The following is a 16,057-nucleotide window of genomic DNA, read 5'->3' on the forward strand; positions in this document are numbered from 1 at the left end:
CCATGTAAGCAGGAGATCCCGGGTTCGAGTCCCGATAGGGGCACACATTTCCAACTGCAGCTAAGGGCATTCATTTCATTGTAATTATTTTAAGTTTCAAGTACAGTACTTTTAGTTTTGATTTTGGTGTGAGGATGAGAACAAGTGAACGTTAGTAAGACTTGCACATTTAATGTATTAAGTGCTATCTTTTGTTTGAAGTGACTCAACATAAGAGTTACCAATGGTGACAGTGTCCCAGCTTTAACTTGCCAAAGATGGCCGTGTTCCATCTTTTGGCTTGCCAGACGTGGTGACCCTAGTCTATAGTCATGTCACAAAGTTTGGGCCTAAGATGAAACTGTTCGCTTTGGATAATTGCAGTAAGATCATCAAACATTAGCAAAGCGCAAACGACAGCAGTATTTTCATTTCAAGCCTAAGTATTCGTTCAGTATGAGTAATACAGGACGCAGAAGCCCTGATTAGTTGCAGATGACAATCTGCACGATAATACTAGGTGTTCTGCAGACTCCAGACAGTTATACAAAGAGCAGTATGTTAAAATGGTACGAATGTAATGACCATAGTCGCAAAACTGTATTTAGGATCAAGTGAAAATTTTACATGCCACCAACAGAATGTAAAATTAACCCACTGACAATGGTGAAACTTCATCGAGACTCGTATGGGTGAAGAAGCAGAAAACTCTACTTGGAAAGTACAGGATCCTTTTTTCAGATCATGTAGATTAAATAATTAGTGGTAAACCTACAGAAATAATAGTACTGTTTAAATAACAAGGGGTAACAAAGAAGTAAAGTGAAATGGGACAACACATGAAATCGTTAGCGAGGGAGCCGAATGGAAGACTTTGATTTGTTGTGAAGACTTTGCAGAAGAGAGGCCCATCTGTAGAGGAGAACACATGCTAAACGATACTACGACCAGTTATAGAGTATCATTCCAGTGTTTGGATTTCTTCTCAAGCAGACATATAAAGAATTCAGTCACGCAGTGCTGCGATCGTAGAGGAGCAGTTCAACCAGTACTAAAACGCAGTGGCAGATGTCGATGGTACCTAAACAGCAAATCAGACTGTCATCTTCTACTTAGGGCAACCAAAGTTTTCATCGTCGTCTTCATTGACCGCACCCAGTGCGACGACGCGCCATACAAAGCTACACGAGGGACAGTCGATTTACACCTCCCACCTGTGTGCCCTGGGTCTGCTCCTTCTTACACCACTTGCTGTTCTCCGTTAGGTGGCCTCAAGATAGACGCCACCAAAGGATGTATGATGATGATATCTGTTCTTTCGGACATGTCCGAAAGAACAGATAGCATCCTCATATAGATAAGGCTTACCGGCCAAGGATCTTCTTCTGTGTCGATGTACTCACATTGCCCTTAGTCTTACGGGAATCGATAGATTGGTTGCCACGAGTAATGAGTATAGTGAGCAGGAGTACTACAAATGTAGTGTGTGGCAGTAAATTGGAAATGTGGGACTCACGGGGAGAGTGTCAGAGATAAGTCCCTGCAGTCGCACTATCCTCTGTGTCCTCGGTGGCTCAGACGGATAGAGCGTCTGCCCTGTAAGCAGGAGATCCCGGGTTCGAGTCCCGATCGTAGTACACATTTCCAAATGTCCCCGTTAATATTTGTCCAATTCCTGTAAGAGGCTAAAGGTCTGGATTACATTGTAATTTCAAGCCACCAAAGGAGGTTTGTAGTTTCCCTTTTCTGTACAGGGGCGAGAAAAAAAATATATGAAAAAAAAGGACCGGACAATACTTAACTGTCGCGCGGAACAGAAAACATGGGTGGAAGGAAGACGCGAATGGTTGGCTGATGTACTTCACCTACGTTAAACACAAGCTTCCTCTCCAAGTATAACCCACCTATATACATGCAACAGGATTTGTCCCCGCAAGACGCATATGCTTGAGGTCTCCAAATAACTAAACAAACTTGGAGATTTAGTGCGCAACGTGCCAATCAAAAAGAGTATTTTGAACGGCGTAAATAGGGGGAGGAGGTATACTTGGAAAAGGCCGGGAGATACGGGAAGATTTCAGTTAGATTACATCATGGTCAGACAGAGATTCCGAAATCAGATACTGGGTTGTAAGGCGGACCCAGGAGCAGATACAGACTCAGATCACAATATAGTAGTGATGAAGAGTAGGCTGAAGTTCAAGACATTAGTCAGGAAGAATCAATACGCAAAGAAGTGGGATACGGAAGTACTAAGAAATGACGAGATACGTTTGAAGTTCTCTAACGCTATAGATACAGCAATAAGGAATAGCGCAGGAGGCAGTACAGTTGAAGAGGAATAGACATCTCTAAAAAGGGCCATCACAGAAGTTGGGAAGGAAAACATAGGTACAAAGAAGGTAGCTGCGATGAAACCATGGGTAACAGAAGAAATACTTCAGTTGATTGATGAAAGGAGGAAGTACAAACATGTTCCGGGAAAATCAGGAATACAGAAATACAAGTCGCTGAGGAATGAAATAAATAGGAAGTGCAGGGAAGCTAAGACGAAATGGCTGCAGGAAAAATGTGAAGACATCGAAAAAGATATGATTGTCAGAAGGACAGACTCAGCATACAGGAAAGTCAAAACAACCTTTGGTGACATTAAAAGCAATGGTGGTAACATTAAGAGTGCAACGGGAATTCCACTGTTAAATGCGGAGGAGAGAGCAGATAGGTGGAAAGAATACATTGAAAGCCTCTATGAGGGTGAAGATTTGTCTGATGTGATAGAAGAAGAAACAGGAGTCGATTTAGAAGAGATAGGGGATCCAGTATTAGAATCGGAATTTAAAAGAGCTTTGGAGGACTTACGGTCAAATAAGGCAGAAGGGATAGATAACATTCCATCAGAATTTCTACAATCATTGGGGGAAGTGGCAACAAAACGACTATTCACATTGGTGTGTAGAATATATGAGTCTGGCGACATACCATCTGACTTTCGGAAAAGCATCATCCACACAATTCCGAAGACGCCAAGACCTGACAAGTGCGAGAATTATCGCACAATCAGCTTAACAGCTCATGCATCGAAGCTGCTTACAAGAATAATATACAGAAGAATGGAAAAGAAAATTGAGAATGCGCTAGGTGACGATCAGTTTGGCTTTAGGAAAAGTAAAGGGACGAGAGAGGCAATTCTGACGTTACGGCTAATAATGGAAGCAAGGCTAAAGAAAAATCAAGACACTTTCATAGGATTTGTCGACCTGGAAAAAGCGTTCGACAATATAAAATGGTGCAAGTTGTTCGAGATTCTGAAAAAAGTAGGGGTAAGCTATAGGGAGAGACGGGTCATATACAATATGTACAACAATCAAGAGGGAATAATAAGAGTGGACGATCAAGAACGAAGTGCTCGTATTAAGAAGGGTGTAAGACAAGGCTGCAGCCTTTCGCCCGTACTCTTCAATCTGTACTTCGAGGAAGCAATGATGGAAATAAAAGAAAGGTTCAGGAGTGGAATTAAAATACAAGATGAAAGGATATCAATGATACGATTCGCTGATGACATTGCTATCCTGAGTGAAAGTGAAGAAGAATTAAATAACCTGCTGAACGGAATGAACAGTCTAATGAGTACACAGTATGGTTTGAGAGTAAATCGGAGAAAGACGAAGGTAATGAGAAGTAGTAGAAATGAGAACAGCGAGAAACTTATCAGGATTGATGGTCACGAAGTCAATGAAGTTAAGGAATTCTGCTACCTAGGCGGTAAAATAACCAATGACGGACGGAGCAAGGAGGACATCAAAAGCAGACTCGCTATGGCTAAAAAGGCATTTCTGGCCAAGAGAAGTCTACTAATATCAAATACCGGCCTTAATTTGAGGAAGAAATTTCTGAGGATGTACGTCTGGAGTACAGCATTGTATGGTAGTGAAACATGGACTGTGGGAAAACCGGAACAGAAGAGAATCGAAGCATTTGAGATGTGGTGCTATAGACGAATGTTGAAAATTAGGTGGACTGATAAGGTAAGGAATGAGGAGGTTCTACGCAGAATCGGAGAGGAAAGGAATATGTGGAAAACACTGATAAGGAGAAGGGACAGGATGATAGGACATCTGCTAAGACATGAGGGAATGACTTCCATGGTACTAGAGGGAGCTGTAGAGGGCAAAAACTGTAGAGGAAGACAGAGATTGGAATACGTCAAGCAAATAATTGAGGACGTAGGTTACAAGTGCTACTCTGATATGAAGAGGGTAGCACAGGAAAGGAATTCGTGGCGGGCCGCATCAAACCAGTCAGTAGACTGATGACCAAAAAAAAAAAAAATAAATAAAATAAAATAAAATAATGATACATTGAACATAAAAGAAATTACAAAACCCTAATAATTTATAACACACTATCAAATCACAACTCAATGACAATTAGCAAATTGAAGATATTATGTTTTCATAGGAGCCACACGCTCCTCAATTCATTTGAGCAGACACAGAAACAACAACAACAACAACAGGAGGAGGAGACTGAACCGAGTCCAATATAGAAGCAGCAAGACACGCGGAGGAATCGAACCGTTCACAATTATCACGCTCACAGCAGGGAGCAAGATCGCTCTTCTTCTATATCGGACTCGGTTCAACCTCCTGTTGTTGTTCCTGTGTCTGCTCAGATGATTTGAGGAGCGTGTATGAAACCATAAGATCTTCAGCTTCTTAATTGTAATGATTACGCCTCACTTAGAGCACCAAATCCAATACTTTGAAGACATGATTCGAGCATTAGATGACTTTTTTGGAGGGTGGATTCGTGTAGCTGCTGCTGATTTCCAATTTTTCGTACGCGTCGTCATAATAATGAATCTTACACGAAAAGGACAGCTGATCTCGAAGCATGACAAGTGCCTAGAATGTTAACTGCTGTATTGGAGTCTCATTTCAAGACGTAATTCTACGCAATGCCATTAGTCAACACTTTGCTGTTAACAGAATACAGGCTGAGATTCTAAAACATCGCAGCCCTGGTTTCAACGATATGCTTAAACTAACAGAAGCTCAGGAAGTGCAAGACGTCACTGAGCATGACTTTAGTGCACTTGCTGTTGCAACGCTGACTGCAGATAGATCGAAGCGGCCCCGGTTTCGAATGGCACACGATGATCTCTGCCACAAGCAACAGGATAAGCACAACGTGCGGCTCTCAGCTGCTTCGTCTGCTCCTTCAAACCTTCCGAAGACTTATTTGAAATGTTACGTAACGCACGACCGCAAAAACTGCTTTCTCTGCCATGCCGGAATTCCAACACTGCCATGAATTAGGAAACACATTGCAAGTGTGCACAGAAATCTCGACCTGAGAACATAGAAATAAATGTGATCTCTCCTTATTAATCTCTACACATTCCTTGTAGCAATGCACACAGTAACCATGGACCAAAGTGAGGTAATTGCACAATGAAATGCACAGTGCAGAACATGACTCATTCTAACCAGCTCTTCTCTAATAACCTGCAGCTAACAATTCAGATAAAAACCGTCTTCTGAAAGTAAGAACAAATACTCACATTCAGAGTACCAACCACAAAAGGTTCATATCTCCGTATCTCTGCAATAAATCTGTACCTTTTCTGTTCGGTATTGGTACTTCTGTGTCACTAATTAATCAAAATATTCCTGAGCAACTGGGTCACTCTCAACTGTATAAATGACGTCTGCACCTCACAGCGTACAACGGTGAAAGTATCTCTGTCCTTGGAAAGTGCATTTTGCATGCAAAATATATATAACAGCATCAATACCACTCAGGGTAGTTCAGTCATGATCTAGTCCCAAAACTTTTAGCGTGGATTCTTTTGATTTACTTTGTTTAGACATTCAGGACAATGTGCATGCAGTCGTTACGCAACCAGTATTCATCAGCTGCGTGAGAAATATAGAAATTTGATCGACGGAACACTCGGACAACCTAAGTTTTACAGCGCCCGTTACGTACCCACACCATTCGCGATGAAGTTGCGTCTCAAATCAAGAGATTAGACCAAATCGAAGTTCTGAAACCTGTTTATGCAAGTTAGAGGAGAACTCCACTACTGATGGCAAGAAGAACGAATGGGAAGATCAGAATTTGTGCCGAGTTAAAAGCTACCGGCAACGCTCAAACAGTGATTGATTTCTTTCCCCTTTCACATATGTCCGAAAGAACAGATGCCATCTTCATATCGTTAAGGCTAACCGGCTGATGACCTTCTTCAGTGCGGATGCACACGAATTGCCTGAACTGTTACGGGACTCGGTGGATTGTCTGCCGCGAGTAATGGGTATAATGGCAGGGGTACTACGAATGTAGTGTGTGGACTATAAGTTGAGAATGTGGGTCTCACGGGGAGCGTGCCAGCGATGAGTGCCTGCAGTCGCGTTATGCTCTGTGCCCTCGGTGTCTCAGATGGATAGAGCTTCTGCCATGTAAGCAGGAGATCCCGCGTTCGAGTCCCAGTCGGGACACACATTTTCAACTGTCCCCGTTGATGTATATCAACGCCTGTCAGCAGCTAATGGTATTGATTTAATTGTAATTTCAAAGTAATTTATTGTGGCTAATACGGACGTCGGCTTGCACCGGTACCTGTGCCTTTTCTTCGCAAGCACCACTGCTCTTGCGCTATTTCAACGCTTTCTTGAACAAGTGACGTCGAAAGTTTTGTCCTGTTCAAGTTATTTAGATGACAGCCTTATATCCGGACAAACATCAGAATAGTATCTCAAAAATTTAGAATCTCTTTTTCAAGTTTTAACTGCCGAGGCCTTAAGCGTAATTTACAGCAATGTTCATTTTTCAATAACTGAACTTGAAAAATTGGTGAATGTGGGAAACTGACATGCTGCATCACATTCACTCCGAACACAACACGAACTGCTACTTTTTTGCATCGTCTCTGACCTAAAATTGTTCATTTAAATGGACTGAAGAATGGTATTAATCTCTTCAGAAATTAGAGGATGCATTGCTTAGTCGCCCATGTCTTATGTATTTCGAAAACAAACGAGTAGTGCACGTAGTTGGTGGATCGTAATGTGGAATAGGAACTGTTTTACCTCACAAAGTTGGCAACACGGAATACCTTGTCACATTCACGTCCAAGATGCTGAGCAAACCCCAGGTCAACCACAGTCGACTAGGAAAGGAAGCTTTAGCCATAACTCATTGCTTCACAAAATTTCATCAGTATCTGTATGGTAGAAAATATTTTCTTGTGCCTGATCGTAAGCCACTGACTGATTTTTTCATCTGGTGAAAGATGTAGCTGACAGTATAGCGAAGAAGCGGCGAAGTGGGTCGCTAGTTCTTTCCAATTATCAATATGAAATACACACATCAAAAAAGGTTTCACCTCACCCTTGTTCCCAGAATTCCTGAGGCTAGTAGTGGGACAAAGTATGTTGTGGTGTATTTTATTAGTGCGGGTTGCCTACATCAGCAGCAAGTATGCACTCAGGGGCAAACCTATTGTTCTTCTTTGATTGACAGTTCATTAACCTATTGTTCTACTCCGCCCCTCCCCCCAGCCCCACAAGAAACCTCTAACCCACCCTCTCCCCCTCGCTGATACAGGTACACTTTCAGGTCGGAGTTATTCGGATAGCCCCCTCTTAATATTATCAGTTTGATTCACTATTTAATTAAATTGGTCAATTAATCAACCCCTCCCCTCTGGTAACTCCCCAAGCCCCCCTTTTCCTCTACCCTCCTGTACCTGGGAACTGATAGCTCTGTGGTGGAGAGGAAGGATCTCATGACCGGAAATTCAAGGGTATATTGTTTATTTACAAAAAAAAATCAGTTTGCGGGGGTTGGCTCATCATTCGCTGCCTTTTGGGAAGATGCAGATCTTGTAAGAATAAATCAAATCGATCACCTTTCTTTCTATTCTGATCATGCATGGAGTGCCATCATGAAGCACCTATCACATGTAATTACACACTTAAAAATCTTTGGATCGTGAAGCTTGCGCCATCCACTGGAATGCACAGAACTCAACAGCACACACTGCCAGGAGTTGGGGTGCACCAGCAGCCCCATCAAGCGATGATGACATGGCCATCAGCCGCCAAGCCATCCACAGGTGTCTGTTCGGGTCCCACAAGCATGAGGCGGCAGCATCCCTTTCATACCTGACACCTGAGAAATTCCTGTCGAAACACATGTTTACATAGGCACTGTGGCTGATGAATATCTTTCATAGCTACAGGTCCAGTGCTGAGCGAGATGTAGTGCCTCATCCTCACAGGTGCAGCTAAAAGATTGTTAGTGTTGTGCTGACAACACATCGAACCAAGTGCGATGGTCAGCATGTATTGAAATTATTACATATAGGACGTAGTAGAATCGTTAGTATAAAGCAGATAGCGCATCAACATTGTTGGTGGCTTGGGCTGGATAAACGAATAGCACACACGAGAAAAAGTTTCGCATCACCCCAGTTCCCAGTACTCCTGAAGATAGACGTTGGCTGTGGATATTGTATCACAGACAGAGTCCCTTTGACTGTTCAGAGATGTCACTAAACCAACCCAGAGATGTAAACAACCATGCATTAGCAGCCCCTATTAGACAGAGGGGGTCTGACAGCCCATCAGTTCCAGTCATTCCACCAGGAAAGAGATACATGGCTCATGTTGTCTGTACTTCAACCATGCATAGATAGTTAGTACCGCAGTTCAATTGCTTCCGGGTTGTTGCTTTGTGCCAGGAAGGACTCTCAACAAGGGAAGTGTCCAGGCATCTCCGAGTGAACCAAAGTGATGTTGTCCAACCATGGAGGAGATACAGAGAGACAAGAACTGTCCATGACATGCCTCCCTCAGGCTGCCCAAGGGTTACTACTGCAGTGGATGACCGCTAACTTAGCATTATAGCTCGGAGGATCCCTGACAGCAACACCACCATGTTGAATAATGCTTTTTGTGCAGCCATAGGACGCCATGCTACAACTCAAACTGTGCGCAATAGGCTACATGATGTGCAACTTCACTCCCGACATCCATGGCGAGGTCCATCTTTGCAACCACAACACCATGCATTTCAGTACGCAGGGGCCCCATCAACATGCCAACTGGACCACTCAGAATTGGCATCACCTTCTCTTCAACAATGAGTGTCGCTTATGCCTTCAACCAGACAATTGTCGGAGACGTGTTTGGAGGCAACCTGGTCAGGCTGAACGCCTTAGACACACTGTCCAGGGAGTGCAGCAAAGTGGAGGTTCTCTGCTGTTTTGGGGTGGCATTATGTGGGGTCGAAGTACGCCGTTGGTGGTTATGGAAAGCGCCATAGCAGCTGTACGATACATGGATGCTATCCTCATACCGATAGTGCAATCATATTGACAGCATATTGGCGAGGTATTTCTCTTCATGGAATACAATCGCCATTGAGGAGTGGAACAATCGGGACCAACAGTGCCTTGAAGAACTTGTAGATAGTATGGCATGACGAATACAGGCATGCATCAATGCAAGAGGACGTGCTACTGGGTATTAGAGGTACTGGTGTGTACAGAAATCTGGACCACCACCTCTGAAGGTGTCGCTGTATGATGGTACAACATGCAGTGAGTGGTTTTCATGAGTAATAAAGAGAGTGGATATGATGTTTATGTTGATCTCTATTCCAGTTTTCTGTACTGGTTCAGGAACTATTGAACCAAGGTGACGCAAAATTTTGTTGTGATGTGTGTATATAGCGGTTGGTTTTAATTAAACTTTTACTATTTAACACGTTATACCACAGAAACTAATTAACATAAGAATGCCAAACTTGGTAGCATTAATGTCAAGCAAATTGGGAAGATAAATAATGCAGAATAAATTCAGTTGAAACACTCGTAGTGTGTTGCTACGGTAGCTCATACCACTACATACCAGTATCGTTACTGCTACGAAAGCGGCTCAATATGGCGCCCATCTGTGTCCAGAAGAGTCTGAAAGCGCGGGATTGCATTCTGCACAGCAGAACAAATCATGTCTGTAGGTATGCTGACTACCTCTCTTGATATGCTGCGCTTCAGATCAGCACATGTGTGAATGTTCCTCTGGCAAACCCTGTGCTTCAGATAGCTCCACAACCAGAAACCACAGAGAGTGAGATCAGATGATCTTGCTGGCCAACCATTTGGAAACGATCGGCTGATAATTCCATCGTTTCCAAATGTGTTTTGGAATAGCAGGTGAACTTCACGGGTGAAGTGCGGTGAAGCCCCATCTTGAATGAAAACTGTTGAGTTCAATTCGTCTCTCTCATGTAGGGCGGGTATGACATGCTGGTGAAGCATATCACATTAACTCTGGCCAGTCACGCTGCACGTCTTTGGTCCTCGAGCGCCAATCTGCTCAAAAACGAATGGGCCAATGATGAACATAGTCATGAAGCTACACCATACGGTGACACGTTCACCATACAGAGGAACTTCATGCACAGTGACTGGATGCAGGGCCAACCTTGTCAACTTCAACCCTTGCGACAATGTGAAGAGTGAAGCAACACGTAGTTGTGTGTCCTGTGGTGCACGCTGCAGGAAGATATGGATCTTGTACGGATACCATTTGATAAGGGTTCGAAGCACCTTCCATACAGTGGACCACGGGATGTTGAACTTTCGTGACACAGCACGCGCACTGCCTGACGATCTGGAATTTCACGCAGTGTTGTCTGCCGTAGCAACAGCGATTTCATCAACCACCTGCGGTGCAACCGGTAGTCTGCCTCTTCCTGGAGCGAGGCCCAGCTCTCCAGTTGGTTCAAACTTCTTCGTCATGCTCCTCACAGCAGGTGGAGAAAGAGGACGCTTCCGTAACCCTTTCAGCCAGCGATATTCTCGAAGTGCAGCTGTAGCATTACTGATAATAGAGCTTCATCAACAATGCCATGCTCCTTTGTCCAAGCTCATGTTGACACTTCAGGTGCACAGCGACTAGTCAAGTGTGTGAGCCTGTGAATGACTATGACTGATCACGGCACATGGTAGCCATAGCTGGAACTGGACGGTGGTGCTGTGACACGTGGAAGTCATGGACTGCATACTCTGCACACTAATGCTACCATGGTTGCTACTCGTATGGTAATTAGTTTCCAGGTTGTAGCGTGTTAAATAAACTAACTAAACTCCTCCCGAACAGGCCATGAAGGCCCAAAGGTACCGACTGGCCGCCGTGTCATCCTCAGTCCACAGGCGTCACTGGATGCGGATATGTAGGAGCATGTGGTCAGCACACCGCTCTCCCGGCCGTATGTCAGTTTCCTAGACCAAAGCCGCTACTTCTGAATCAAGTAGCTCCTCAGTTTGCCTCTCAAGGGCTGAGTGCACCCCGCTTGCCAGCAGCGCTCGGCAGACCCATCCAATTGCTAGCCCAGCCCGACAGCGCATAATTTCTGTCATCTGACGGGAACCGGTGTTACCACTGCGGGTTGGCTGTCGTTGGCTAGCGTGTTAAATAGGGAAAGTTTAATTATAATCACCCGGTATATCCCCAACAGCCGTACACATGCGAATAACCAGGCGTCGCCGTGCCAAGAACTCTTCAATTGACCTCGGCCTGGCAGTTCTTGGCAACGTATTGACATTGATGTTGCTGGTACTTTCTAGAACACAAGATGGCTGATTATTCTCCATGCATACAACAGATACCACTTCGTCAGTTCAGTCCATTCGACTACTAGTTCTAGCACTATCAAAGTCCTCGCTTCTGTCTTTTGCGTAGAAGCTTTACCACAGACAGTTGTTTTGGACAATGTTTGCAACTTTCTTCATCGGTATTTCAACAATTTTGCTAACAAAATCGAACTCAAGCGTATCCGAATGGCACCGTTCTCTCCTCAGTCGAAAGCTGAAGCTGAACGCTTCGTCCGCACTCTGAAAGCTCACATGTCCAAGTGTGGTGCTTCACTTTCGGGGGGAAATGCTTTGTTCTTGTTTCAGACTATCTATCGCACTATTCCTGCTCATGGCGCTTCGCCAGCAGCACTCTTACTTGGTCAGTGCCACAGCACTCTGCTGCATTTCTTTCACCCTCGCCACTCTATTGCGAAACTAACTTGAAAGCCTCATGGCTAGGAACCGGAGTCGTCACTGAACCGTCAGGCCATGCTCATTATACTGCTCTCAGTGAATCGGGCACCATCGACAGCACCAAAATCAACTTCGTTTCCGTTATTATAATGATCTTGCCGTAGACCTTATATTTCAGACACGTTGCGTGCAAGTCAGCCTGAAGGCCCTGAGAAACCCTTGCCGGTTCTGACATGTGGGCGCATGGGTCTTCTGATGAATCTGCCACAGAGATCTACCTGAATCTGCAGCTGATGACGTCCCGCAGCCGCTGCAGCGATCGCAATGCCCGTCACCATTCGCAGCGACCGCTGTCTCGTACATTGAGCCTGCACCAGCTGTACAGCCCTCTGTGTCCTCACCAGCGCCAGTTCTGCACACCCTGTGCCGTCTGTTGGACATCCTACTTCCAGTTTCTCGGTAGATGTTATCAGTGGTTCGCAAAACGAAAGTCGGGACGTGGATTGGTTGGTGTCACAAGCCATGGTGCCACAGCCAACCCTATCAGCAGTATCACAGCACAGACCTTCCCCTCATCTCCGCCCACACCTATACTATGCGACGACAGTGTGCAATTTTGGGGCCGACGATTCCGGTATCTACGACAGCTTCGTCGACTACAACCTGCGCGGCATACAGTGCTACGTGAGAGACATATACATTTATATCTATATCTACGTGATTACTCTTCAGTTCACATTTAAGTGGCAGAGGGTTGTTCGAGCCACCTACAGACTATTTCTCTACTCCAGAATGAGATTTTCACTCTGCAGCGGAGTGTGCGCTGATATGAAACTTCCTGGCAGATTAAAACTGTGTGCCCGACCGAGACTCGAACTCGGGACCTTTGCCTTTCGCGGGCAAGTGCTCTACCAACTGAGCTACCGAAGCACGACTCACGCCCGGTACTCACAGCTTTACTTCTGCCAGTACCTCGTCTCCTACCTTCCAAACTTTACAGAAGCTCTCCTGCGAACCTTGCAGAACTAGCACTCCTGAAAGAAAGGATATTGCGGAGACATGGCTTAGCCACAGCCTGGGGGATGTTTCCAGAATGAGATTTTCACTCTGCAGCGGAGTGTGCGCTGATATGAAGCTTCCTGGCAGATTAAAACTGTGTGCCCGACCGAGACTCGAACTCGGGACCTTTGCCTTTCGCGGGCAAGTGCTCTACCAACTGAGCTACCGAAGCACGACTCACGCCCGGTACTCACAGCTTTACTTCTGCCAGTGCCTCGTCTCCTACCTTCCAAACTTTACAGAAGCTCTCCTGCGAACCTTGCAGAACTAGCACTCCTGAAAGAAAGGATATTGCGGAGACATGGCTTAACCACAGCCTGGGACTGCAGAGTGAAAATCCCATTCTGGAAACATCCCCCAGGCTGTGGCTAAGCCATGTCTCCGCAATATCCTTTCTTTCAGGAGTGCTAGTTCTGCAAGGTTCGCAGGAGACCTTCTGTAAAGTTTGGAAGGTAGAAGACGAGGTACTGGCAGAAGTAAAGCTGTGAGTACCGGGCGTGAGTCGTGCTTCGGTAGCTCAGTTGGTAGAGCACTTGCCCGCGAAAGGCAAAGGTCCCGAGTTCGAGTCTCGGTCGGGCACACAGTTTTAATCTGCCAGGAAGTTTTATTTCTCTGCTGTTCCACTCTCCGACAGAGCCTGGGAAAAACGGGCAATTAAATCTTTCTGAATGAGCTCTCATTCCTCTTACTGTATACGATGATAATTTCTCGCTATGTATGTTGTCGACAGTAAAATATTTTCACATTTGGAGGAGAGACTGAAACTCCATGATAAGATCTCGCCATAACGTACACCGCCTTTAGTGTAATGATTGCCACCCCGACTCTCTCGTCATACCCGTGACTGTGCGATAATACGAAACGAGCTGCCCTTCTTTGGGCTTTTTCGATATCCTGTCACTTCTATCCTGCTAAGGATACCATACTGCAAAGCAGTACTGTAGCAGGGGAATGGCGAAAGTGTAGTGTAGGCAGTCTCTTTAGTAGAGTTGCATCTCCTAAGTGTTCGACCAATAAAATGCAGTCTTTGGTTTGCCTCCGCTACAAAATTACCTACATGGTTCGTTCCAATTGAAGCAGTTCGTAATTGTAATTCCTAGCCATGCTATTGATTTGACACCTTTACTTTTGTGTAGTTTTTCTTGTAGCCACTATTTTACGGATTTCTCTTAGTACTCAGGTGGATGACGTCAGACGTTTCCTGGTTCAGAGACAATTGCCACTTTTCCCACTATACAGATATTCTGTCGAAGTCAATTTGCAATTGTTTTTGATCTTACGATGACTTTACTACTCGGTAAATGACAGCATCATCTGGAAAAATTCTAAGAGGGCTATTCAGTTTGTCTGCTAAATATAGGGTCACAGTTATTAAACTATATGAAAAAAATGTAAATTAGTTAACTATTGCGTGCACACACTTTTATTCAACATGTAAGCGTCACTACAGATATTCGGATTAAGGTTATGATATGTTCGATATGCCTGTCATCAGTGGCGATGATGTGGCGCAGACGAATAGCGAAATTCTGCATGACCTACTGACGTGTCGGAACATCGATGCTGTCGATGACCTCCTGAATGTTTTCTGCTCAGCAATGGTTTTGGGGTTATTGTTGTACACCTTGTCTTTAAATATAGCCCCACAAAAAGGACTCTCATGTGTTCAGATCCGGAGAATATGGCGGCCAATCGAGGCACATGCCAGTACCCTCTCAGTACCCCAGAGCCAGAATGCGGTACTAAAGTGCTCCTCCAGGACATAAGACAGTCTCCTGCTTCGATGGGGTCGAGAACCGTCTTACATGAGCCACATCTTGTTGAAATCAGGATCACTTTGCATAATGTGGATGAAATCGTCTACCAAAATCTTCATGTGTCGTTCGATAATTACCGTGTCATCAATGAATGTCGCACTGATTATTCGCTGACTAGGCATTTCACGCCACACAGTCACCCGTTGAGGGTGAAGAGACTTCTTGATCTCGAAATGCGGATTCTCAGTCCCCCAAATGCGCCAATTTTGCTTATTAACGAATCCATCCAAATGAAAGTGGGCTTCGTCTCTAAACTGCGTGCGCGTGTGCATACTAATTCCCATAATGCCCCACGGCCAATCGTGCAGTTTGAACGTCCTAAGGCAAACCGTTCAGAAGTTATGACTTTTTTATTTCATATTCTTCAGTAATTGTCATCCTGTAGTTTATATACCGGTAGATTACGAACAGCAGAGGGCCTATAACACTTCTCTTAGGCATGTGCCTACACACCAGTAAAGTCATGTGGCGACATGTACTGCTGCGAGTTTGTTGGATGGTAACTTAAGTGAATGTCGAGTGCATTCAAGACGGCTATTTACAGCTGAAATCTGGATATGCAAGAATAGAAAAAAAAAATAAAAATAAACAGCTGCAATGCGACTGAGAGCAGTGTTTCTATCCTTCCTTCATTAATCTTCACTCGCTGTGCACATCGGTCCGTGATGGAATCGGAAGTTAGTTACTTGTGGCTTTTTCATTTATTTTGCTGAATTAATAGTATAGTAATATGCAAAAGAAGGCCACGAAGCCACATATATCTTATGCAGAGTGTGTTAAAATATCGTATATGTTACACAACAATTACTGTGCTATTGAAGTAGTAACCAAGCCAGCCGGCCGGTGTGGCCGTACGGTTCTAGGCGCTTCAGTCTGGAACCGCGTGACCGCTACGGTCGCAGGTTCGAGTCCTGCCTCGGGCATGGATGTGTGTGATGTCCTTAGGTTAGTTAGGTGTAAGTAGTTCTAAGTTCTAGGGGACTGATGACCACAGATGTTAAGTCCCATAGCGCTCAGAGCCATTTGAACCATTGTTTAACCAGCCAAGCCATAAAATTACTTTCCAAGAAACTTACGCCTGTAGAAAATGCTGAAGTAAAGTAGAAAATGATCAGTCCACAAAAATTTATACCCAGTCTAT

Source organism: Schistocerca nitens, chromosome 9 (assembly GCF_023898315.1).
Source record: "Schistocerca nitens isolate TAMUIC-IGC-003100 chromosome 9, iqSchNite1.1, whole genome shotgun sequence".
Lineage (NCBI taxonomy): Eukaryota > Metazoa > Arthropoda > Insecta > Orthoptera > Acrididae > Schistocerca > Schistocerca nitens.